Genomic DNA, 17172 nt, shown 5'->3' with positions numbered 1-17172 from the left:
TTCTTTTTAACAGGGGGTGAATGTGGTAATACCAGGTATTGCAGTACCTGAGAGGTGGATGCCCATTGGCTAGACCTAGGAGTCTACCATTGGCTAACGTACATAGCTCCGCCCTGAGAGGCGGGGTATAAGAACCAATGCCATCCCAGCAGCCTTCACTTTCTGTATCGAAGCTGCTGGGTACAGTTCTAGCTGATGAAAGCCGATTAGTTATGACTCACCTTGTCTCGAGAGTAATTGATTGCGCATCAAGCACCACCCAAAATAAATCAACCAACATCTAACCCGCAAATAGTTGATGATTTCTTTAGTGCTAATGGGGTTTCTTCCGCTATGAATTTGTCTTCAGCTATGCAAGTAAAGGAAGGCAGCCTGGAGCATTGAGCTCCAAAATGGCAGTGCTGGCATCAAATCAGTGTTGCATGCCATCTAATGTTATAATCTGCCTGCTCTGCAGACCAGTGTTGGCCATTCATTGCTAATGCACTTATGAATGTGCTGTCCTTTGCAATTCTTCCCAAAAGTGTAAATGTTCATCACAGACATAATTTTGAGCTTGAAGGACATTTCTATCACCCACACATTAAGCGCAAGCCATCCTGATATTGTGTCAAAGTGAGGTCACATCGGTCATCCCATTTTTACAGCATCATCAGTCGCTGGTCAATGAAGTCTAACTAGATGATCATAGAATCATAGAATTTACAGTGCAGAAGGAGGCCATTCGGCCCATTGGGTCTGCACCGGCCCTGGGAAAGAGCACCCCACTTAAGCTCACGCCTCCACCCCATCCCCGTAACCCAGTAACCCCACCCAACCCAACCTTTTTGGGCACTAAGGGCAATTTACCATGGCCAATCCACCTAACCTGCCCATCTTTGGACATCTGTGATGAGTCACCGGGATTATCCATCAATGCCAGCTGGGACCAGTGCTCATATGATAATAATAATCTTTTTATTGTCACAAGTAGGCTTACATTAACACTGCAATGAAGTTACTGTGAAAAGCCCCTAGTCGCCACATTCAGGCGCCTGTCCGGGTACACAGAGAGAGAATTCCGTATTCTCAGCTGGTACGGGAATTGAACCCGCGCTGCTGGCTTTGTTCTGCATCACAAACCAGCTGTTTAGCTCACTGAGCGAAACCAGCCCTGTGGAGCACATCTTGAAAGTCAAGGTGTCGATCCATGGATTTCCAAGTATCCTCATAATAATTTCTTCAGATATGATCATTGTTCGATCTAATTTCATGCCACCTCCCTCATTCTCCCAAGGATTCTATACAGCATTTTGATTAAATGTCTGTAGAAATGCTGGGTCCCAATGACTGGGGACACAGGATTCATAACACCAATAGTTTATTTCGTACTCTGAGCTGCTCTTACGTGTTTCTGTCACATCTCCCTTTAAGTAAATGCGTCTTCACATAACCAGTCGACAGCAGCTTTCAGGAATCTCCTGCTTTTACATGTTTCAATAATTGCAATGGTCTGTTGCATATAAACATTGCCATCTTTAAACTTCAAATGAAGTTGGACTGTGATAAATTATGCCACTGCTTGCTGAATTACATTGTTTAAAACACACTTCCTTTCTCATTAAATCATACATATGGAGCAGCATTTCCCTTTCCAGGTGAGTTTGCAAATAAGCACATGCGCTTTTGTTTTATTCATTTACGGGAGGTGGGCATTGCTGGTTAGTTGTCCTTCAGAAGGTGGTGGTGAGTTGCCTGCTTGAACCATTGCAGTCTCTGAGGTGTAAGTACACCCACAGTACTGTTAGGGTACGGGTTCCAGGATTTTGACCCAGCGATATATTTCCAAGTCGGGGTGGTGAGTGACTTGGAGGGGAGCATCCAGGCTGTGCTGTTGTACTTCGAGTGATCGTGGGTTTGGAAAATGCTGCCTCAGGAACCTTGGTGAGATCTTGCAGTGTAATTTGTAGATGGTACACATGACTGCCACTCCTTGTCGGTGGTGGAGGGTTTGAATGTTTGTGGAAGGGGTAGCAATCAAGTGGGCTGTTTTGTCCTGGATGGTGTCGAGCTGCTTGAGTGTTTTTGGAGCTGCACTCATCCAGGCAAATGGAGTATTCCATCACACTCCTGACTTGTGCCTTGTAGATGGTGGACAGGTTTTGGGGGAGTCAGGAGGTGAGTTACTCATCGTAGGATTCCTAGCCTTTGACCCGCTTTGGCCGTAGTGCTCCCTAAGTTTCTTAGTCTAAAAATATTGTGCATATAAATAAACCTAAAATGTAATTGAACATAGAATTATCATAGAATTTACAGTACAGAAGGAGGCCATTCGGCCCATTGAGTCTGCACCGGCTCTTGGAAAGAGCACCCTACCCAAGGTCAACACTTCCACCCTATCCCCATAACCCAGTAACCCCACCCAACACTAAGGGCAATTTTGGACACTAAGGGCAACTTATCTTGGCCAATCCACCTACCCTGCACATCTTTGGACTGTGGGAGGAAACCGGAGCACCCGGAGGAAACCCACGCACACACGGGGAGGATGTGCAGACTCAGCACAGACAGTGACCCAAGCCGGGAATCGAACCTGGGACCCTGGAGCTGTGAAGCAATTGTGCTATCCACAATGCTACCGTGCTGCAAAGTGATATGTGGCTAATTTCTAAGCATTTATTTCTGCTTAGTGTAAGCAAGAGACCAAATGGACATCGTAAGTCAAGTTCAAGGAGGAATGTGTAGGATCTGTGGCAATGAGTACTGAATTGTTAACCTACGCTACATAATAGACTTCTTAAATTGATAACAATGAGCTGCAAGACTCAAACTTCATTCCAGCAAAACTGCTCATGATAATAATTAGCACAGAGGGAAAAAGCTGTCAAATTCCATGTACTTTTCTAAATATGTTAATTTAAAATGATAAAACTAAATCACCCCCAGACAGTTGCCAGCAGATTTGATTAATTAATGGTGCCTCTAATTTGTAATCCTAACAGACCTGATTATTTGATTAAATCTTCTGATGACAAGTTTTAATTTCATTTTAGTCAAAGTAATTCAAACAAATGTGCATATCATTAATCACCTCAGCTTCAATATTATATATTAAATACCTCTTGGATTATTTCTAATCCCATCAGGAGCAATCTTTCAATCAATGACTGTTTCAAGATGGAGCCTTTGATTTTTGGGTAGCGCCTTCTAGCAGAGGGCTGTTCCTATTATCTGCAAGGCAGCAGCACACTTCAATCTTAAAAGAGCTTCCCTAATTGAATTAGTTCAATTTTTTTGCATTTATCAACAATTATTCTGATCACTTTACAGTCTCTTTGAATAATTGGCCAATTCATCACAATTTGGGTGTATTCACGCCTTGGAAGTGAGTTGGGGTGGCCCAAACTAATTTCATATTAGGAACACAAAAGAACTTCAGATGCTGCATGTCCAAAATAAAAACAGCAATTGTGGATAACACTCAGTACGTTAAGTTGCACAAGAGTTCATTTGAGCTGAAATGCAAGCTTCATCTTCATCATCGTGTTAATTTATTAGTACATATGTGTGGTAGTATGCATTAGGGATCATGTGGGACTGTGAAGCCGTGATACTATTGGCTGACAGATCCCGGGTCCTGGTTGGCTGTTGATCCCTAGCTCCGCCCTGAAGGCGGAGTATAAGAACCCGGGCTTCTCCCCGCAGCTCCAGTCTGTTGCTGAACTGCGGGGAACAAGTCACGCTTAATAAAGCCTCATCGACTTCATCTCTATTCGTCTCTCTCGTAAGTCATTGTGCGCTACAATATGCATCTCTGATAAGACCAGCATTTATTTCCCAATCTTAAGTGACCTTGAGAAGGTGGTGTTCCATGACCTGAGTGTTGCTAGCATTGGCTGTTTTACTTTTTTATTAAATAAACCAGTCTGTTACGGACATGAGGGGGCTTAATTTAAACAGTCCTGGAGCGTCATTCTCCGACCCCCTGCCGGGTCGGAGAATGGCCGTTGGCCGCCATGAATCCCGCCCCCGCCCCCGCCGAAGTCTCCGGTACCGGAGATTGGGCGGGGGCGGGAATCGGGCCGCGCCGGTTGGCGGGACCCCCCGCTCAATTCTCCGGCCTGGATGGGCCGAAGTCCCGCCCAGAAATTGCCTGTCCCGCCGGCCGTAAATCAAAGCTGGTATTTACCGGCGGGACCAGGCGGCATGGGCGGGCTCCGGGGTCCTGGTGGGGGGGGGCGCGGGGCGATCTGACCCCGGGGGTGCCCCCACGGTGGCCTGGCCCGTGATCGGGGCCCACCGATCCGTGGGCGGGCCTGTGCCGTGAGGGCACTCTTTCCCTTCCGCCTCCGCCACGGCCTCCACCATGGCGGAGGCGGAAGAGACTCTCCCCACTGCGCATGCGCGGGAAACTGTCGGCGGCCGCTGACGCTCCCGCGCATGCGCCGCATTTCCGTGCGGGCACCAAACGCCATTTTCGCCAGCTGGCGGGGCAACAAACGCCATTTCCGCCAGCTGGCAGGGCGGAAATCCCTCCGGCGCCAGCCTAGCCCCTCAATGTTGGGGCTCGGCCCCCAAAGATGCGGAGCATCCCGCACCTTTGGGCCGGCGCGATGCCCGTCTGATTGGCGCCGTTTTTGGCGCCAGTCGGTGGACATCGCGCCGTTGGGGGCGAATTTCGCCCCTGATTTCTCACCTCACCATCCAGCGGGAAACAGAAAGTGTTTGGATTTTGATTCATCCCATTTTACATGGTGGCGTATTTCCCAACCCCTCAGCTTTGGTGTGGTCCAATTTTTATTAAACTCATAGCAAACTGGAGATGCAGTAAACTCAGAGGGTTGGATTACTTGCACACACTCTCACACGAGAGGATTGTGATGTAGCCTCCTTGTCACTCACACATTAAAAAAAGGGACTAGAGAAACGAAGGGATTACAGGGCAAAGACCACGAGAAAAGAATTGTTGTTTCATGTGAGTCGAGAGTATAGAATCAAAGTCCAATGGTGTATTCATTCACAGAGCTCATAAGTCTGAAAATTGAAGCTGGATAATTCACTTTTCCAATAGAGATTACTTCCACAATGAGATGGGCATGCAGAGATGAATTTGTCTTGCAGAAAATGCAAGTATAGATGTTCAGATGTTCCAATAGAAACTGTGTAGATGCGGGCCAGTCATTTACCTGGACCAAGCAATTATTCTGAGCTGCTGCTTGCCAGATACACGATGGCAGGCTGATTGGCAATACAACAACTGTACTGTAAGTGATTATCTTTAATAGGGAGGTCATGTGATTCCAACCTCTCCACAGGGGGCCAGCACGGCGCTGGAGCGGTTCACGCCGCTGCAGCCTACTTTTGCGGTGCCAAATGGGCACCGCGCCAACCTGCGCATGCGCAGGGGACTTCTTTAGCGCACCGGCCCCGACTCAAGTTGGCGTCGGTGTTCAGGGGGCGGCAGCGCCAGAAAGTAGGCCCGGGGGGGGGAAAAGAGGCCCGATCGGTGGGCCCCGAGCCACGGGCCAGACTCATTGGAGCCCCCCCCCCCCCCCGGTGAAGGAGCCCCCCCCCCCCGGTGAAGGAGCCCCCCCCCCCCCCCCACAGGCCGCCCAACAGCCATTCGCGCAGAGTTCCCCCCAGCAATGACCAGGGGTGAACGGCGCCGGCGGGACTCTGTCGTATCGGCGTGGCCGTTTGGCCCATCTGGTCCGGAGAATCGCGGCCCGCCGATTCCAGCGGCCAGCGCCGCGCCAAACGAGCTGGCGCAAATGGCGCCGATTCTCCGCACATTGGAGAATCACGCACCAGCGTCAGGGCGTGGTTGCGGCGATTCTCCGGCCCGGCGGGGGGCTTGGACAATCGCCCCCAAGGAGTTGCAAGGTGCCACGCTACTGCCAAATAACTTTTATTGTTCAAAAATCACAGACAGGCATTGCTTCAATTTAATGTCTTTCCCAGTTTTTTTTAAATTTTAGGATGTATCCATATTGATATATATATATATATATAAATTAGTGCAAGGTCTTAGCTCCATTACATCAACAATTAAATAAGATTATAAAAATCCACGGCAATGTCTGAAAAATGAGTTTTAACATTTCTTGTTTTGGAATATCACAGTCATATTATATATACTGGAAAATAGCTTATGGGGATGTGACAGAAAGGCTGCAAAGGACAAAAATTAATAAGAAAGGTGCGAAGGCAAGTGATTTAATATGTTGATGAAGCAACCATGCCAGGAGAGCTTACATAGAATTTCCAAAGGCAAAAAAAGCGGTTGTTTGAAGTGCCTGTTGTATTGGAAAAGGCAACATATAATTGGAAGATTGTAAATAGGTGAGAAAAGATAGGGTAGGTTTACTTTTAAAATATAGTAGCCATAAAATTTAAAAAAGTAGGCGAATCAATTCTGCAAAAAGGAAACTTTGACAGGATTGTCGGAAACAAAAGATCAAAGGAGGAAACAGATTTAATAAAAGATGGAAGACTGTGTGAGTGGGTGTTGGTTGGCAAGATCTCAAAGAAGGTGCAGTGTGGACACGACCAGAACTGGAGAGCCAGTCTGCTGTCACCCTCAGAACCACAGGGCATTGTGTGCTACCTTACTGGAATCTTTTACATTAGAAAATCTATAAACACTGTAGCTATTTAATGGGAGGTTTAGCTCTAAGCTATCTAAGCCAAGATCTGCTCAGAAAGGTTTTTAAAAGTATTGTTAACTGTGACAAGATTTCTCATGTTTAAGTGCATTTTTAAAATGTCTTTATTTTAAAAATGTTTCACTTTGATATAAAATCATCACAATTGGCCTGCAAAGTTACTTCCTGATTTCAGAAAACCTCAATATATTACATAAATTGCAAAATTGTTCAGACAGCTATTTCAAGTTTCCTTTTGTGATTTGGACAGATTAGCACCGACCATCCAGCAATCAGGCAGACTCAGGATTCTCTGCTCCCGCGTCGTTTCAAAGAATCGCCTGGGTCGGCAAATTTTCCCGCGACGCCGGTCCGACGCCCTCCCTCGATTCACGGAAGCGGAGAGATCGGCAAAATCCCCCCCCCCCCCCCGAGACAGCCAAAATGGCGATTCACCGGTACCCCCGCGATTCTCAGTGCGGGATGGGCCAAGCGGCCTGCCCAAAGCAGCGGGTTCCCCCCGGCGCCGTCCACACCTGGTCGCTGCCGGCGGAAACAGCGCGGGAACGCTGGCGGGGGAGGGAGGGGGGATCCTGCACCGGAATGGGGGGGCCTCAAATGGGGTCTGGCCTGCAATCGGTGCCCACCGATCGTTGGGCTGGCCTCTCTGAAGGAGGACCTCCTTTCTTCCGGAGCCCCGCAAGATCCGTCGGACATCTTCTTGCGGGGCGGACTAGGGGAGGACGGCAACTACGCATGCGCGGGTTGGCGCCGGCCAACCCACGCATGCGCAGGTGATGCCAGTTATGCGGCGCCGGCCGCGTCATGTATGCGCCGCCGCCTTTACGCGGCGCCAAGGCCTGGCGCATGTAAATGACGCGGCGCCGCTCCTAGCCCATTTTCGGGCCCTGAATCGGTCGGGACAGGGGCCGTTTCGCGCCGTCGTGAACCTCGACGGCGTTCACGACGGCGCGAACACTCTGTCTCCATCTCAGAGAATCGCGCCCAGGGTTTTGTGAAAGGGGAAATCATGTTTTCTAATTCATTGGAGTTTTTTTGAATGTGTCACATGTGTTCTGGTTAATGAGGAGCCAGTGGATGTACTTATACTTAGATTTCCACAAGACATTTGATTGGGAACCACATCAAAGGTTATTGTGGAAAATTGAAGTGCATGGTGTAGACTAAAGGGTAACATAATGCATGGATGGAAGATTGGCGAGCTAATTGGTGAGAAAAAAGGACAGAGGCATAAATGAGTCATTTTCAGATTAGCAGGATGTAATGAGTGGGAAGCCACAAGGATCAGTGCAGAGGTCTCAATTTTTAAACAGTTTATATAAGTGACTTGGATGAAGGGAGCCAATGTATGATTGCTGAATTCGCTAATGCCACAAAGATAGGTGGAAATTAAGTTGTGATGAGGACAAAAGGAGGCTTTGATAGGTTAAGTGAATGGGCAAGAATCCAGCAAACCATGTATAATGTGGGCAAAAATGAAATTACCTATTGGGACAGGAGGAATAAAAAGAACATTAATGGTGAGATATTGCAGAACTCTGAAATTGAGAGGAACCTAGGTGTCCTATAGCATGAATCACAAAAGGCTAATATGCAGGTACAGCAGGAAAGTTAATACAATGTTATCCTTTATTGTGAGAGGAATTGGATATAAAATTGGAAGGTTATGCTTCAGTGGTCGAGTTTGGTCCCCTTATTAAGAAGGATGTAAATGAGTTAGCAGTTCAGAAAATACTTATTGGACTAATAGCAGGAGTAGTGGGGTTGTATTATGAGGAAATGTTGGGCATACTGGGATTGTATCCACTGGGGTTCAGAAGAGTAAAGAGGTGATTTGAGTGAAACCTTTAAGCTCCTGAGGAGAGGGAGAGGATGTTTTCTCTTATGGGAGAATCCAGAACTGGGATTGCGGTTTAAAAATAAGTGGTCGCCTATTTAAGACAGATGAGACGACATATTTACTCTCAGAGGGTCATGATTCTTTGTAACACTTCCTTAAAAGGCAGTGAATGTAGAGTCTTTGAAGATTTTTAAGGCAGAGGTAGGCAGATTCTTGATAACTAAGGGCTAGGTGGGAAATTGGTGTTGCTGTTATAATCAGATCAGCCATGGTTCTATTGAATGGTGGACCAAGCTCAAGGGCCTGAGTGGTCTATTCCTGCTCCTAAGTTTATGGTTGTATTGAAATGGCTGTAATGGGACTAGCTCCTCACTATGCAGAAATTTTCCAAAGACAGAAATAGTCTAAGAAAAGTAAAAGGCCTATTCAACTAACAGAAATCGAAAATGTCCATTCAAAAGAAATCCTCCAGGATAATGGGGAAAAAGGACTTTAACAAAATGCATTATGAAGTTATTATTCCTCACCTCCCCAAACACTGTTAAAAGATATTCAATCACTCCTGCCATGCATAAACTGAGAAATATTAATTGTGATATTAAAATTATTTGCTGTTTTATTCAACAACATTTTGACTGCCAACTAGCAATCATCATTTCCTCCTGCATTACTGTTCAACTTTACTACACTGTGGATGAGCTAATTCCTCTGAGGGCACTCATCTATTTTATAAAACACATTACGAATAGATGGAACTATATTAATTGTTTCTTTTCTAGCTTTCAATTGTCGAGAGAACACTTTGCAAAGTTTAGAGGAACAATAACTTGTGTATATGAGAATTGAAAGTTGCAAAGGAACATAGACAGGCTAAGTGAGTGGGACAGCTATGACGGTGGAATTCAGTGTGGGGAAGCGGGAGGTCATCCACTTTGGATCCGAGAAAGGCAAATAAAACAATTGTTTTAATGGACAGACCCAAGGAGCAGCAGAAAAGCTAGTGGCATCTACAGTGATCACTAAAATCTGACTTTTAACTACACAAATAATCAAAAGATTAATTGAATGCTGGTCTTGATCTCGAGACGGCTGGGATTCAAACATGAAATTATACTTCAGTTGTACAGAACCTTGATGAGATGCCAACCAGAGTTTTAGGCACCGAACCTCAAGAAAGATAATATAGGCCATGGAAGGGGTGCAGCATCAAATAACCAGAATAATGTAGGTTAAAGTATGAACAGGTTGAATAAACATGACTTGTATTATCCTCATTTGGATTTTGAGGAGCAATGTATTCAGGATGTTTAAAATGATAAGTGGATTTGATAGGACGGATGCAGTCAAATTATTTTCTCTGGTGTGTGTATCCCAAATAAGAGGACATGATTTTAATATTGGTAGACAGCTCTAAAGGGGGTGCAGAAATAGGGGGATCTGGGTGTATATGTGCATAAGTCATTCAAGGTGGCATGACCGGTTGGGTGGGAGGTTAATAAATTAGCTTTTGTGGTGATATGCCTATGGGCTATATCATAGATAGATGGTGTGCGATCTCCAACCAACAGGGTGCAGACACCCGATGGTGACCAGTGACTCCCATATAAGGGGAGGCACATGGGGCCATCTTCAGAAGAAGATTGAGAGGGTAATAAGACATACAAGTGAATGGTCAGTGCTAGGTGCAGATTCCAGAAGAATAGTTAGCAGACTCCATGATAACGTGCTCTGTATCAGATTGCTATCTTACCACACGAGACTCAATAAAGGATTCTGGTTTGAACAAGGTAAAGTGTTTGGTGGATTCCTTCATAAGGTATAAAGGACCAAACACAACAGCTTTATTAATAGGGACACTGATTACAAGAGCAAAGAGGTTATGTTGAACTTGTAAAAGACACTATCCAGTCCTGGGCACAGTATTTTATGAAGAATGTGAAGGCATCGGAGAGAGTGCAGAAAAGATTTATGAGAATGCTTCCAGGTTGAGGAACCATAAGACCATAAGACATAGAAGCAACATTAGGCAACTCAGACCATCAAGTCTGCTCCGCCATTCAATTATGGCTGATATTTTCTCATCCCTATTCTCCTGCCTTCTCCCATAACCCCTGATCCCCTTATTAATCAAGAACCTATCTATCTCTGTCTTAAAGACACTCAGTGATTTAGCCTCCACAGCGTTCTGTGGCAAAGAGTTCCACAGATTCACCACCCTCTGACTGAAGGAATTCCTCCTCATACATCAGTTATGAAGGTAGATTGGAGATGTTGGGACTGTTTCCCTTGGAATAGAGGAGCTGGAGAGGAGATTAGATTGAAGTATTCAAAAACATAAGCAGTCTGGACAGAATTGGCATAGGGAAAACAGTTCACACTTGTGGAAGAGTCAAGAATGAGAGGACACAGATTTAAAATAAGAAACAAAAGCGACAAGAGACAAAAGAAAACCATGCAGCTGGTGCTTGGCGTGTGGAATGCAACGTCTGAGACTGTGGTGGAGGCAAGTTCAATTTAGGCATCCAAAGGGGAATTAGGTTTTTATCTGAAAAGGAAGCCTGTGCAGGGCTACAGGGATAAGGCAGGGGAATAGCGCGAGAGGAATTATTCATTCGGAGGACGGGTGCAGACATGATGGGCCAAATGGCCCCCTACTGCTTTTTCACAATTCTGTGATTCTGTGGTGCCGTGACATCTAGGAAAAAAATCGAGTAGCACTTGTTCACATAGAACATACTGGAAATCTGAAATGTTTTTTCCCCAGAAAGCTATAGATGCTAGGGTAGTGGGAATTCTCAGAACTTAAATCCAGGAAGTGGAAGGTGAGAGTCATAAAAAAAGTATGTTGAGGCTCTTCTCACATCCAGCAAAAGCGTGTCATATTCTGAATTTCAAAACTTGGACGGCACTCACTATCTACTTTTCCTAGACTGACCAACTGCGAGTGAAAGATTGAAGGGCCACTCTGGCATGGGGATGAACCTGTAAAGGGGAAGTCAGGTTGTGATGCTACTAAACCTCAAGGTGCAGGGGGTTAAAGGTTGGTGGGGATTGCTACTGGATTTTCAAGAGGTGCTAAGCCAATGCTTGCTGATTCTCTCCACGTTACCATCCCATCCATTCAACTGCAGGAGATCTCACAATTGCCCAGCCTGACGAAAATATTCAAAGGTTCCGGTACATTAGAAGGTGAGCTGAGCACTGCCCATGGGTAATGTAAGAAGGCACCTAACCTAGAGCTTAGGTTGGCAATGTGGAGTTATGTAGCAACATGTGAGAACATGCCATGGAGTTTTCGCCATACATGTACCCTTTAGTACAAGTATGTACAAAGTTTAGTTATGATCATAGAATCCCTAGAGTGCAGAAGGAGGCTGTTTGCCCCATCGAGTCTGAAAGAGCACCCTACCTAAAATATGCACCCACCCTATCCCTGTGACCAAATTAGTCCATCTAACATTTTGGACACTAAGGGGTCATTTAACACAGCCAATCCACCCAACCTGCACATCTTTGTACAGTGGGAGAAACTGGAGCACCCGAGGAAACCCACGGACATAACGTGCAGACTCCACACAAAAGTCACCGAAGGCCAGAATTGAACCCGGGTCCTTGGCATGGTGAGACTAACCACTGTGCCACCCTAATGTTAATAAAGGTTTTGTGGCAACTTCTACAAGACTGTTTAATGGTGTGTAAGTAGTACACATCATGGGTAGTGACAACCCAACAAAAAAAAAAAAAAGGCAAATACACAGAGATGAAAGTAATACATGCCGAGCCTGACGCGTGTGCAGAAATGAAAGCATGAAAGAGGAATGTGTTGTGCCGAACAAATGCTCAGAAACAAAGTAACCTGCTAAAGAAAAAACCCGGGACAAAGCATTTCCTGGGAAAACCTGACCAATGAAGGCCAAATTATGGGACAGTCGAAGAAAATCTGACATGATATATATTCCTAGCTTTCCGGAACAAATTTATTTTAAAATGAGAGCTGAAAGGGAGGTGACTTTGGCAATCTCAAGCAATTGCGCTGGTTAATGAACCAATCGTCTGCAATTTTTTATTGCAGTTTTTCAATCATGTTGCATTTTCTGGGTGAAAACGTTTGGGAGTGTTTTACGGCAGCTATGATGAGATAGCACAAGGATGGAAGGAAAGGCCTACCACATGGACAATGGCTGAAATACAGCAACAGAATCTGAAGTTAGCAGCATCTGCAGGGTTTTTAAAAAAAAAAATCATTTTTTTGAGCCTTCAAAAACAATAAAAATTCAGAAAGCAGCAAGCAGTGATCGACTTTCTGTTGGCAACATTATCCCTTTGTCACATGACGTCTCGGATATTATCCGGATTGGGCAAGGAGCTTCTCCTTCCTGGACAGCCATGAATTGACCATGCGGCACTTGGTTTGATGGGCTCAGACAGTGGGGGCAGAAGTGAGTCAACCACTCATTTTCTGTTCCACTTCTCTCACCAAGAAACACAAAATCCCCAAAAATTATATTTACTTACAAAAGCCTAACTGAAGGTAAACGGAGTAGTTAAATGATAGAATGAGAAAGGGAATAACATTAGCTCCATGGCCAAAGGGCTAAAGCACTTCCTATACTTTAAGTTATAGCCCAATTTACCCGGCATAATGCCCGACGGGGGGTGCAAAAATGGGGCAAAACTGTGGAGACGAATTTGCTCATTATTAACCAAAACTGACCACTGAAAGCAAATTTATTTCAGTGATAGACTCATTAGTCATGATAATGCTTCATGGGTTTTGGATAGTCTCCTGGACTTTTAGTGTACTTGGCCTCTGAACCTTCATATGCTGCTTAGGTTTAATGGCTGCCACTTAACACCGGTATTAGTACCCCATCCCACTTGGCTCAGAGATTTGCAATGCAATTGGCTAAAGATTGAAGATCAATGGGGTTAGATCACCTCATTCATTTCACACTTTGTGGACATCAATTGCATATCAATCAATGTTTAGAAGCAGTATCAGTGGTGTCGGCATTAGCGAACAAAGCATTTGTTTCAATTTCTAACTAAGAAAACAGTTGAAATAAGAAACAAAAGAACAAAAGTGCTCAGACAGAAGTGGGTACTCACTGAATTCCATAATTGCGGAATACAAGGATCACTGCTCAATCATGAGCGCAAGCTGAGAGATCATCAATTTGCAGAACACGACACTAAGACTCCAATGGCCTGTCTGATTGTATCAGCCGCCTTTCGATCCCAGTTTCATTTTCATCTGTTATCATACATTATTTTTCAGAGATATGACATGTCAATAACCTAACAGCAAATGGCTGCCTATTTACCACAAAACATGTAGCACAAGTATAAATAGAAAGTCAAACCAAGATTTGAAAGGGGTTCCCGCCTGAGATTCAGCAAATGTTTATTTATGCATATCCCCTCCCTGAACTGTGATGTGCCCGCCAGCCCAGAAATGAAGGCTTGGTAGTCCTTAATCGGGGCAAGGGTGAGCTTCCACTCTGAAACCCGAGGAAAACAATTTCCTCGTTATGAACTGCTCTTTTAATTTTATAAAAACAGAAAACAGAGTTCCAATAAAAAAATCTCGATTTAAAAGTGATAGATTTACACAGTAGTAACATAAATTTATGTCTGAACTATTTTAATCTTTAAATTACTTTCTACAGAGTTAATACCTTCATATTAACTTATCAGAGTATATTCGATTCCTTTTCCCTTCTCTATTTCTCCTCAATGATTCTTCTGTCTTTATGATTTTGTCTCTGGGAAGTCAGGCAAATTCCCTTTATCATTGACAACTCTCCAAATTGATGTTGCACCAGTGATTTTGGGAGCAATTTACAGGCAGTTACAGGTCACTTTTGGCCAGGGACAATATCTTGAAAGTTGCATTGCAAGATTCAACTGAAAGGTTACGAGCACATTTTGCTGAAAAAAGTAGCCAGCGGGGACATTTTGGTTCTGGATTCTTTTTAGTCATTGTTATGAAGTGGCCCTTTGTCACAAAGATATGTGTTTCACTTTAAATTTCCAATCAAATGTTGCATGCCTTTGTTCTGTCTGCAGAGAAATCTGCTAGTTACATGGTTGCATTTTAGGGATGGTGGGGGTAGCTGGCAATCACATCACATGTCAAAATTGTGGGCAGTGCTCTATAAAATGAGCATGCTTTGCCAATTAATTGCCTGACAAGAATAGCCGTCTTGTTATTATTTTGGTTGCAGAAATTGGTAGGATAGCGGCATTGCAAAATAATAGTTTTCAATTAAATGTAAAGGCAAATGAGAAATTTATTTGCATTCTGCTGCTTCATGAAATTATACCTATGGTACTGTTGTTTATGTGCCTGCTGTGCTTTCAAGTTTGATTGATGACATCTCATTGCGAGACTAACATTAGCACATACTGTGACAACTAGTCTTTAGACGGCAACAAGAAGTGCACACAGCAATAGTAACTCCCGTTATATTTTGGGGAAGAGAATATTTTCTTTGTGATTCAGCTGAGGAAAATTCTAACACCTGTCAAAATAAGGTCAGTACCTCAGACTCTGTTTATTCTCAGTGAAATAATTGAGATACTTCAGCCCAACCTTTCACCATAGCTGCGCAACACCACACGTTGGCCTAAATTTTCAGGAAAAATCGAGGAATTTCAGACAAAGAGTCAGTGGGGAGCATATACCCCCCAATCAGCAGCCTCAATATCAAATTATGCTTTAATGAGTATTGATTGGCATAATGCAGGACTTCTGCTCTTCACTCGGGAGGAAGTCTGGTGTTGAAGGGCTGCCAGCAAATCAATATCGTGGAGTGTCCGGCAGAGGCACTGCAGGGAGGTGCCAGGCACTAAGTCCTGGAAACCAGAGGACTGGTGGGAGGGGTCCTTCAGCAGGGAGGGAAGGGAATGTGTGGGGGGGAAAGGGCGAGGGACTTTGCCAAGGGGAGATCAGGGTCTCAGGGGATGGTCCCAAGGAGTGGGGGGGGGTGGGGGGGAAGGTCTAAGAGTTCACTGGGCCTTCAACGGAGGGTTCCCACAGTCAGAAGGGGGCTTTTGATTGAGGCTCATTCCTCTACTTCCTGCCTGAGATCCAGCAATGTTTATTTATGCATATCCCTTCCCTGAATTGTGAGGTGCCCCTGCCAGCCTAGAAATGAAGGCCTGGCAATCCTTATTCGGGGTAAATGTGAGTTTCCACTCTGAGACCCTATCCACCACAGAATAAATACCAGGTAGGGGTGGGCGGGAACCCATAGATTCCCCTCCATGCAATTTCATGCTCCCCACCTCCTGCCCCGCAACCCTCAGAATGCACCAGGAATAGGGTGTGGTGGTGATTGGGTGGGGGGGTAGACATTTCCTCAATCAAACATAATTTGACCGGAGAAATTGGTCAGTCTACTACAATGTTTTTCAAAATTTTTCCCGAGACCCACTTTTACCAACCGCGGAGCTTCAGGGCCCACGCTGGCCGACGTCACATCCATGCCGACCAACAGTGACCAATGCTGGCTGAGCTTCATGACACACCGATATTACTTACCTTTAAGGCGGCAGATGAACCTGCTTGGTCTTCATGATGTCATTTGCTTTGTCATTCAATGTTACATTTCGGCTAAGGACTTTAGCTGACAATTTAAGTTCTCGCTGTATCCTTTGAAAATATCAAGAGGTTTGCCTTAGAACTCGCCATGCCAGGGCAGCATGATGGTGCAGTGGGTGGCACTGCTTCCTCACAGCGGCAAGGTCCCAGGCTCGATCCCGGCCCTGTCCGTGTGGAGTTTGCACATTCTCCCCGTGTTTGCGTGGGTTTCACCCCCACAAGCCAAAGGTGCTGTTTAGATGAATTGGCCCTGCTAAAGTACCCCTTAATTGGAAAAAAATGAATTGGGTACACTAAATTTATTTTTAAAATCTCGCCATGCCTTTCAAATGCCTTTTAGATTTGGGGGTTTTAAACTTTCATTTGCCAGTACTTCCCTGCATATAACACACATGGGCTTTACATCCTGATTTGCATTGGCACAATTAAAGGCATACTTCAAGAAATCATCTTTTCACTGCTTTGTTCGCGATTTCAGTTTTCTTCTTAATGAGTTGTTCACCAGACGCCCTACCTCTCTGTATACAGCTCACACCAGCACTGCTATGTCCTGCCGTGGACTCTCCTCAAGGTCTCTCCAGCAGTTTCAGTTGTGAGATCCTGGCCTGTTTGTGTCTCTGGCCCTCTCTTCCTTATTACAAAATAATCCATCTTCAGTTCTTCACACATTCCTGTTACTTGCTAGCTGGCAGCTACACAATAGAGGAATCAATCCTCCATGACTTTGCGCCCAAAGCACGGACATACAGGATGCGTGGCATCAGTGTACGTGCCATGCATGTGACCTTCTCTCTGTCACTGCCTCTGGTGGAACAGCTTGACCACGGAGCCTCAGGTCGCATACTGTTGATCTGTGGCGAGGGACGAGCTGAGCAGCGTGCAGAGGTCGAGTACCAGAGCGGACCTCCAAGCTGGGGCCACCACCATTAGCATCACATGTGCATGTGGACGCCTGGCAGCCCCTGTCCCCACCCCCCCACACACAGTGACCAGCACACAACCCAGCTTTGGGCCGCTCCGCCCCCTCAAGCGCCACAACCAATCGGGGACTGCCCACAGCCGGCATTCTTACCACTGGCCGT

The 17172-nt window shown here is 45.4% G+C and overlaps 1 protein-coding gene across 2 annotated transcripts in view; it reads right to left on the bottom strand.

The window, feature by feature from the left end:
• Positions 1-17172, bottom strand: part of csmd3b (CUB and Sushi multiple domains 3b) — a 2718576-nt gene that overhangs the window by 830601 nt on the left and 1870803 nt on the right. The window lies entirely within an intron of this gene.

This window comes from Scyliorhinus torazame, chromosome 11, assembly GCF_047496885.1.
Source record: "Scyliorhinus torazame isolate Kashiwa2021f chromosome 11, sScyTor2.1, whole genome shotgun sequence".
Taxonomy (NCBI): Eukaryota; Metazoa; Chordata; class Chondrichthyes; order Carcharhiniformes; family Scyliorhinidae; genus Scyliorhinus; species Scyliorhinus torazame.
The sequence above is the reverse complement of the archived record's forward strand: the minus strand, read 5'-3'. Positions and strand labels throughout refer to the sequence as shown.